Below are 10,545 nucleotides of genomic sequence, written 5' to 3'. Positions count from 1 at the left end.
AACACAGGCAAGGAAAAATCAGACTGGCCAGGCAGTCATCCATCTTTGTGATTTAACGCTAGCTGCTTGTTCGCCAAATACCCAGGAATTCCTCTCTTTAAAAGACACAGAGAAGAGAGGAGACCAGATTCACGGGGAGAGAGCTAATTTACGAGTTGAGTCATCATCCGCACAATATCAATCACTTCACAAGGGCTTTTTCTTAAACCCAGTTAAGCTCAGCTCAGCATGAGTCCTGCAGGACAATAGAAGGGAGGCATCTTTTCAATTAGCCTCTTCACAGGTAGAGTAGTTGATGTTGACTGCCGCCAGAGTGGTCACCTGACATCACAGAGGGTGTGGATGAGAAGAGAACGCCTTCCAGAAAGGTACTTGAGTCTGCAGCAGAGTCAAATATAATTTTAGTCATTTAGCAGATGCTCTTCTCCAGAGCAACATACAGTAGTGAGTGCATACATTTTCATATGTTTTTGTGTACCGGTCCCCCATGGGAATCAAACCCACAACCCTGGCACTGAAAGCACCATGCTCTACCAACTGAGCTACACAGGAGGGCAGAGTAATACGCAGACCGTCACTGAGTGTTCCGATTCTTTACGAAGAGACAGTGATGGGAGAGGAGGGGAGGTGGAGGGGGCATGTTTATGATCTTCAGTTCCTCTGTGAGATTCCACAGGTCTGACTGCTGTTTTCAGGTCTCTCGCTCCCCTCAGCAGCATAGCGTGGTTGGGTAACAGGACGGGAGACAGCGTCAATATAGCAGTAATGATCCGGAGCACATCATCGTCCTATTAGCCTGTGTCTGTGGTGAGTCCCCACACCACTTCCAACACAGCAGGGTCTTAATAGGGGAGAAAACTTACAGAATGCACTCAGACGTATTAAAATGACTATGACCACTTTGATGGTAAACCCCAGTTCAGACTGAAAACAGGACATGCTTCCATATGGTCCATAACACCACAGGAATATTCTATCAGCCATTCCCCGTTCTTTCACATGCTAACTAACGCTCAAGTTCTTCCATGTTCGCAAAGAAGACCCCAGACCAGACTATTCATGTGTCCTCTCCCTTCCCTTGTATTGCCAACTGGTGATGTTGTATGTTAATAAATGGTTGGAAACAGCTGTACACTTTAACCATAAGAGTGTGCACAGGTGCTTGATGAAATATCAATATACCTCTTTGTACAAACGAGATTTCCATACCACAACAACAGCAATTAGTAATGGCTTAGCTTACCCGTAGAATTGTATTTCTTCAAGTTCATTTCATGAAACCATGTGTGATGTCATTTCGACTGCTCCCAGTCCTTGGCATCTTCAGGTATGAACTGGGAAAGGCCTACTGATGCGGTGTAGCGCCCATCAATCCTCCTCAATGGCTCACAATTAAACCCCACAATGGCTTTAAATAAAAGCTGACATATGAAAACAAGCAGAGGCCGGGATCCTCATCATCAGAAGCATTATTCTCTAATGTTTCCACCCTGGGCTGGTTTTAAATCATCACAGACCATTTTGTAATGGAGAGGATTCTCTTTATTGAGAAGGGCAAGAGCGGAACCCTTGTGGTTCTGTTCTCTCTGTTCAGGAGTCACCTTTTCCATTAGAGAAAGAGACTGATGTTGCTGATGGGCAGTGGGTCTGGAGCTCAGTGAGAGAGGAGAAGAGAGAGAGAGGGGGAGATAGAGAGACAGAGAGAGAAGCTACAAGCTCAGAACTACAGTAAGAAACAAGTTGTCATGGTAGATATCACTAATCACATGATCTCTCTCTACCCTTAAAGCCAGTCATATTTCTTCCACAGATGCCATTCATCACTGGTCTTGGGATATGTCCAAAAGGAACAAATTGACAAAGGCCTGCAACCTGGACTGAGGGGTAGATAATCACATAGTAAATGAAAATCCTGGACACTCAAATTAGTAGGATATGTTATGTTTGGTATGATATGTATTCATTTGTGGATGTCCATCATCCATTTTGTAGGAAATGTTACGAATTGCAATTTGTTTGCTGTTACAAACGTTAGGGTTAAGGTTAGGAGTTAGGTTAAAGGGTTAAGGTTAGGGGAAGCTAACATGCTATGTAGCGGCAAAGTAGCTAAAAAGTAATAAGTAGTTGCAAAGTCGCTAATTAGCTAAAATAAAGTTATCCGTGATGAGATTCAAACACACAACCTTTCGTTTTTGCCATCCAGTCTTATGTAAACATACCAAACATAACATATCCAATTTGTAAGTTGCTCTGGATAAGAGCGTCTGCTAAATGACTAAAATGTAAATGTAAATATATTTCTAATTTGAGTGTCCCGGATTTTTGTTTACTATGTTACGTCTAGTCTATGAGAACAGCCTGGACAACAGCATCCTCAGAACACAGGAGGGCATGTCCATCGAATCAGCCCTTAGGGAGTCCAATCTATCTATGTACCTTTAGAAAAAAATGTTGTTGTTCATGGTACTGCTGTTGATGTGTTCTTAGTAGATGCCAGTGTGAATGTGAAAAACAAACTGTGACATATACTGCTCAAAAAAATAAAGGGAACACTTAAACAACACAATGTAACTCCAAGTCAATCACACTTCTGTGAAATCAAACTGTCGACTTAGGAAGCAACACTGATTGACAATAAATTTCACATGCTGTTGTGCAAATGGAATAGACAACAGGTGGAAATTATAGGAAATTAGCAAGACACCCCCAATAAAGGAGTGGTTCTGCAGGTGGTAACCACAGACCACTTCTCAGTTCCTATGCTTCCTGGCTGATGTTTTGGTCACTTCTGAATGCTGGCGGTGCTCTCACTCTTGTGGTAGCATGAGACGGAGTCTACAACCCACACAAGTAGCTCAGGTAGTGCAGCTCATCCAGGATGGCACATCAATGCGAGCTGTGGCAGAAAGGTTTGCTGTGTCTGTCAGTGTAGTGTCCCGAGCATGGAGGCGCTACCAGGAGACAGGCCAGTACATCAGGAGACGTGGAGGAGGCCGTAGGAGGGCAACAACCCAGCAGCTGGACCGCTACCTCTGCCTTTGTGCAAGGAGGAGCAGGAGAAGCACTGCCAGAGCCCTGCAAAATGACCTCCAGCAGGCCACAAATGTGCATGTGTCTGCTCAAACGGTCAGAAACAGACTCCATGAGGGTGGTATGAGGGCCCGACGTCCACAGGTGGGGGTTGTGCTTACAGCCCAACACCGTGCAGGACGTTTGGCATTTGCCAGAGAACACCAAGATTGGCAAATTCGCCACTGGCGCCCTGTGCTCTTCACAGACGAAAGCAGGTTCACACTGAGCACGTGACAGACGTGACAGAGTCTGGAGACGCCGTGGAGAACGTTCTGCTGCCTGCAACATCCTCCAGCATGACCGGTTTGGCGGTGGGTCAGTCATGGTGTGGGGTGGCATTTCTTTGGGGGCCGCACAGCCCTCCATGTGCTCGCCAGAGGTAGCCTGACTGCCATTAGGTACCGAGATGAGCTCCTCAGACCCCTTGTGAGACCATATGCTGGTGCGGTTGGCCCTGGGTTCCTCCTAATGCAAGACAATGCTAGACCTCATGTGGCTGGAGTGTGTCAGCAGTTCCTGCAAGAGGAAGGCATTGATGCTATGGACTGGCCCGCCCGTTCCCCAGACCTGAATCCAATTGAGCACGTCTGGGACATCATGTCTCGCTCCATCCACCAACGCCACGTTGCACCACAGACTGTCCAGGAGTTGGCGGATGCTTTAGTCCAGGTCTGGGAGGAGATCCCTCAGGAGACCATCCGCCACCTCATCAGGAGCATGCCCAGGCGTTGTAGGGAGGTCATACAGGCACGTGGAGGCCACACACACTACTGAGCCTCATTTTGACTTGTTTTAAGGACATTACATCAAAGTTGGATCAGCCCGTAGTGTTGTTTTCCACTTTAATTTTGAGTGTGACTCCAAATCCAGACCTCCATGGGTTGATAAATTGGATTTCCATTGATTATTTTTGTGTGATTTTGTTGTCAGCACATTCAACTATGTAAAGAAAAAAGTATTTAATAAGATTATTTCATTCATTCAGATCTAGGATGTGTTATTTTAGTGTTCCCTTTATTTTTTTGAGCAGTGTAGAAAGCTACTTGACACAGGTTAAAGCCTGTTCACTCACTACTCATTGCCAATATAACGTAGGATGTGCACATTGGCACGGAGTGATTCTACTGTCAGGTAAAATGTTGTTGGAGAGATAAGATATCTACACTAATGTTACACACTACACTAGATCACTCCACACATCCTGTTTCTCAGAGGAAGAGCAGACCGCAACCATCAGGAAGAGCCTTGGCCACTCCGTGCCTCCATGCCCACAACACCCATCTAACCGAATAACACTGAACAGATACTATGGAGGGAGAAGAAGTGTGAAGGAGCAAGAGCTGTCAGAATGCCGGCATGGCCGGGGAATCACTCTCTAATTTCCCTCCCGCCTTTTTTTGTGCTCGGGTGTATCCCGCGAAACAGTAGGGGGTGTGGATCCCAAAACCTTCGCCAGACATGCCTTAGATCGGCAGGCCCACGTGAGGTCACAGCCCCCGGCACGTGGCGAGGTTCCTAGGCACGTCACGAAATGTGCTAAACTTTTGGGTCAGACTGACGAGCCCTCTGAAAGAAAAAAAGGCTTATTTTCTTTTCATTTATTTTGTTGTTTCTCTTATTCTAATATTAGCTGAAGCATTCAAGGGCCGTGATGGAGACCAGAGCCAAGCGTTGACAGCACAGGAGAGGGAGAGGAGGAGGGGAGGCGGAAGGGACAGGATTCAGGTAGATACAAACAATGTGGTAGATCCAAATTCCTCAAACACGTGAAATATATCCTGACAGTTCTACTCATGTGGTCATAGTCAGAGTATAGTTAGCCTCATTGACTCCCCTATAACTTGCTGAAAGGGTATTTGAGAAACAGCCGAGGGATCCATAACAAAGACTGAAGGGCCGAACGCCAGCCAACATTTATCTCAGTGGGAGACATTCATTGTTTTCCTTTCAAGGTCAAAATTCTCCTAGATGAATCACCTCACACACAAGCACACTGAAAAACACACTCTCTCTGGTTCTCCCAGCAGCCTTAGCAAATCCAACTTTGGGCTGGAAGCTGAGCTCCCACAAAGTTCAGCAAACTAGCTGTGTGATGATTCAGAGCTTGGATCAGGATAGGGGCTGGAGAATCTCGACATTTCCTGTCCACAATCTCTCAACCCCTGGTTGATGACCCTGGATCCAGTCAGCTTCCAGCTGAGCCGTTGCTGTGGTAACAGACTGTTGTGTTTTGAAGGCCTTGCATTTTCCTACATCCAGAGAATGTATTCTTTATGATTGTGATGTCATGTTCTCCCTCATGTCCCCGCTGTTGTTTCTGTTTAAATAAGATGGAGGGGGAGACATTTATCTGGCTTGAATGTGTTGTCATGTATACATGAATCTATAGAACAACTCACATGTGAAATCATGTGAAAACAAGTGTTTTTGGAACACTTCACATGTGAAATTCATGTGTTTTGATTCAACGTTGTTTCCACATCATTTCAATTAACTTAAAACTTAGAATAGTTTCTAGTTTCTGACTCGTGCAAAATAGAAGCATTCAGTCTGTCGATATTTGCAGTCCAACCAAGGTGCATGGCCCTAATGAAGGCTCAAAGTCTGAACTGTTTTTAATAATAAAGAACTTATTCCCTATAATAGTGGGCAAAATGTATAGCAGTTCTTTAAGAATGTACCCCTAAATTAGCCTTATGAAACAAATTAACCTTGAATTCTTGAAATTAGACATACATAAGGAAAAGTGTATATGCTAAAAGGCTTTTCATAAACATCTCTACCTATCTGCACATTAATGAGGAAGACTGGTGAACAGCTTGGATGGACGTTCCACTGCCATAATAAATCCCCCTTTAGAGGAAGAGTATTGGCGCCACCACATGGCAGTTGAAGGTTGACACAGAGGCTATGTCAAAATCAAATGGAATTGTATTTGTGTAGACTAACCGTGAAATACTTACTTATCAGTACCGGTACGTGGGTCACTGGTGAAGCCCCCCAACAAAAGAAATCCATATTTCAACATGTGTTGTGATAATTGCTTGTTTGCTCTATAACCTGATAATTCATTTGCCTTGCGACCGTGATATATAGGCATAAAGGCCGACACAAGACAAAGCGGCAGAATAAATTCAACCACACCTTTGTTTTATCACAAAACCGTATAGCTCTGTCAAATGAAGTCCACAAAGCATATTGCGTGTACAGTAACAGACAGTTACATGACCTGCTGCATGGCCAAGCAAGTTAATGTTTCCGACATTTTCGGACCACAGAGAGTTATCACAAGTCGCAAAGAAAACAGGAGCTGCCTCCCTGAGTGGCACAGTGGTCTAAGGCACTGCATTGCAGTGTTAGCTGTGCCACTAGAGATTCTGGGTTCAAGTCCAGGCTCTGTTGCAGCCGGCTGTGACGGAGCACAATTGGCCCAGCATTGTCCGGGTTAGGGGAGGGTTTGGCCGGCAGGGATGTCCTTGTGTGGCTGGCCGGGCGCAGTGCACGCTGACATGGTCGCCAGGTGTACGGTGTTTCATCCGACACATTGGTGTGGCTGGCTTCCGGGTTGAATGGGCATTGTGTCAAAAAGCAGTGCGGCTTGGCTGTGTTTGTTTTTCGGAGGAAGCCCGGCTCTCGGCCTTCGCCTCTCCCGAGTCCGTACGGGAGTTGCAGCGATGACATAAAACTGTGACTACCAAATGGATACCACGAAATTGGGGAGAAAAATGGGGTAACAATTTAAAACAGGCGCTGCCTCCACTATTCCAGCAAAACTTCAACATTTGAACATCATCAAATCACCTCTGCTGAGTCTAATACACTGTCAACTAAAATATACCAAAAACAATTTAATCCAATCAATGTAAGCTAAATATGCTGTGGCTGCCAATAGTTCTGATTTCTGTGTGAGTAAAAGTAGAAAAACATGTTGACTCACTCTAACGGTTACTTGTAGAGAAACGCCAATGCCATCCTCCTCTCTTTCATGTTGAGGAAACGGTCTATCACTCTGCCATACAGTACATGCTTTAATTTTTTGTTGTCCTAGGCTACCTGGCTTCCATTCGTGGGCAACATTAGCTAGTTAACATTAGCCTTCTACATCTAGCTACATATTGAACTTCCATCCTCAGGCTATAGGCACAACAATGTATGTATTAATGGTTGGATCAGAATCGCCATTATAATCATTGGCTAGTACGGAGAATTAAATAAAAGCACAAGGCCAAATCCCTATCTCCATCCATGGCTAATTTAGGAAAGGGACAATTTTAGCTAGCTAGCCACGGGAGGACAACGAGATGCAACAGTTCAATTTGTTCCGTGAATGACGTATGGGACTTGATAGGAGTGACGCCAAAATCCGAGCTGGTTTTGCTTGACACTTTTTTGGGGTGAGCCAGGACCAGTCACAGTTGAGTTCGCTTAGCTCAACGCTAATTGTTTTATACTTTTTTTTATCAAGGGAGGCCAGATGCACGCTGGATTCACTTGCCTTCAATGCTACGGGCATCAACAACGTCGTACTCGTTTGGACCAGACATAATGAGATAGATGGCCTACGCGTAGAGAGACAGAGGGCGCTGTTTTGCTCGCTAGGATGCTTTCTCCTGTGAGATAATTGTTTTTATTTGGGGGGGAAGCCTGGCATCCCTTGGCATCCATGAATACAAAATAGTGATAGAAGGAATAAATGCACAGTGTCATGCATACTTCAATTATTTGAGACTTACTAATGGTGTGAATGTGCTACACTACTGGGTACCAGTAAGGAGATATACTAACTGTCATATATAGTGACAATATCATTGCCTGTTGAGGTAGAGAAAAAACAAATCATATGTAAATAAGAATTAGTATGAACTGTACATCAGACTTTGTTTGAGCAGCACAACACAGATACACAGTACAGTTTGAGCATCATAATTCCTGGTGACAACATCACCCCTTGAGATCACAGCCACATTACCATCAACATCAACTCTCCATAATATACTGCTCAAAAAAATAAAGGGAACACTTAAACAACACAATGTAACTCCAAGTCAATCACACTTCTGTGAAATCAAACTGTCCACTTAGGAAGCAACACTGATTGACAATAAATTTCACATGCTGTTGTGCAAATGGAATAGACAACAGGTGGAAATTATAGGAAATTAGCAAGACACCCCCAATAAAGGAGTGGTTCTGCAGGTGGTAACCACAGACCACTTCTCAGTTCCTATGCTTCCTGGCTGATGTTTTGGTCACTTCTGAATGCTGGCGGTGCTCTCACTCTTGTGGTAGCATGAGACGGAGTCTACAACCCACACAAGTAGCTCAGGTAGTGCAGCTCATCCAGGATGGCACATCAATGCGAGCTGTGGCAGAAAGGTTTGCTGTGTCTGTCAGCGTAGTGTCCCGAGCATGGAGGCGCTACCAGGAGACAGGCCAGTACATCAGGAGACGTGGAGGAGGCCGTAGGAGGGCAACAACCCAGCAGCTGGACCGCTACCTCCGCCTTTGTGCAAGGAGGAGCAGGAGAAGCACTGCCAGAGCCCTGCAAAATGACCTCCAGCAGGCCACAAATGTGCATGTGTCTGCTCAAACGGTCAGAAACAGACTCCATGAGGGTGGTATGAGGGCCCGACGTCCACAGGTGGGGGTTGTGCTTACAGCCCAACACCGTGCAGGACGTTTGGCATTTGCCAGAGAACACCAAGATTGGCAAATTCGCCACTGGCGCCCTGTGCTCTTCACAGACGAAAGCAGGTTCACACTGAGCACGTGACAGACGTGACAGAGTCTGGAGACGCCGTGGAGAACGTTCTGCTGCCTGCAACATCCTCCAGCATGACCGGTTTGGCGGTGGGTCAGTCATGGTGTGGGGTGGCATTTCTTTGGGGGGCCGCACAGCCCTCCATGTGCTCGCCAGAGGTAGCCTGACTGCCATTAGGTACCGAGATGAGCTCCTCAGACCCCTTGTGAGACCATATGCTGGTGCGGTTGGCCCTGGGTTCCTCCTAATGCAAGACAATGCTAGACCTCATGTGGCTGGAGTGTGTCAGCAGTTCCTGCAAGAGGAAGGCATTGATGCTATGGACTGGCCCGCCCGTTCCCCAGACCTGAATCCAATTGAGCACGTCTGGGACATCATGTCTCGCTCCATCCACCAACGCCACGTTGCACCACAGACTGTCCAGGAGTTGGCGGATGCTTTAGTCCAGGTCTGGGAGGAGATCCCTCAGGAGACCATCCGCCACCTCGTCAGGAGCATGCCCAGGCGTTGTAGGGAGGTCATACAGGCACGTGGAGGCCACACACACTACTGAGCCTCATTTTGACTTGTTTTAAGGACATTACATCAAAGTTGTATCAGCCCGTAGTGTTGTTTTCCACTTTAATTTTGAGTGTGACTCCAAATCCAGACCTCCATGGGTTGATAAATTGGATTTCCATTGATTATTTTTGTGTGATTTTGTTGTCAGCACATTCAACTATGTAAAGAAAAAAGTATTTAATAAGATTATTTCATTCATTCAGATCTAGGATGTGTTATTTTAGTGTTCCCTTTATTTTTTTGAGCAGTGTAGAAAGCTACTTGACACAGGTTAAAGCCTGTTCACTCACTACTCATTGCCAATATAACGTAGGATGTGCACATTGGCACGGAGTGATTCTACTGTCAGGTAAAATGTTGTTGGAGAGATAAGATATCTACACTAATGTTACACACTACACTAGATCACTCCACACATCCTGTTTCTCAGAGGAAGAGCAGACCGCAACCATCAGGAAGAGCCTTGGCCACTCCGTGCCTCCATGCCCACAACACCCATCTAACCGAATAACACTGAACAGATACTATGGAGGGAGAAGAAGTGTGAAGGAGCAAGAGCTGTCAGAATGCCGGCATGGCCGGGGAATCACTCTCTAATTTCCCTCCCGCCTTTTTTTGTGCTCGGGTGTATCCCGCGAAACAGTAGGGGGTGTGGATCCCAAAACCTTCGCCAGACATGCCTTAGATCGGCAGGCCCACGTGAGGTCACAGCCCCCGGCACGTGGCGAGGTTCCTAGGCACGTCACGAAATGTGCTAAACTTTTGGGTCAGACTGACGAGCCCTCTGAAAGAAAAAAAGGCTTATTTTCTTTTCATTTATTTTGTTGTTTCTCTTATTCTAATATTAGCTGAAGCATTCAAGGGCCGTGATGGAGACCAGAGCCAAGCGTTGACAGCACAGGAGAGGGAGAGGAGGAGGGGAGGCGGAAGGGACAGGATTCAGGTAGATACAAACAATGTGGTAGATCCAAATTCCTCAAACACGTGAAATATATCCTGACAGTTCTACTCATGTGGTCATAGTCAGAGTATAGTTAGCCTCATTGACTCCCCTATAACTTGCTGAAAGGGTATTTGAGAAACAGCCGAGGGATCCATAACAAAGACTGAAGGGCCGAACGCCAGCCAACATTTATCTCAGTGGGAGACAT

The sequence above is a fragment of the Salmo salar genome, chromosome ssa16 (genome assembly GCF_905237065.1).
Source record: "Salmo salar chromosome ssa16, Ssal_v3.1, whole genome shotgun sequence".
NCBI lineage: Eukaryota > Metazoa > Chordata > Actinopteri > Salmoniformes > Salmonidae > Salmo > Salmo salar.
The sequence above is the reverse complement of the archived record's forward strand: the minus strand, read 5'-3'. Positions refer to the sequence as shown.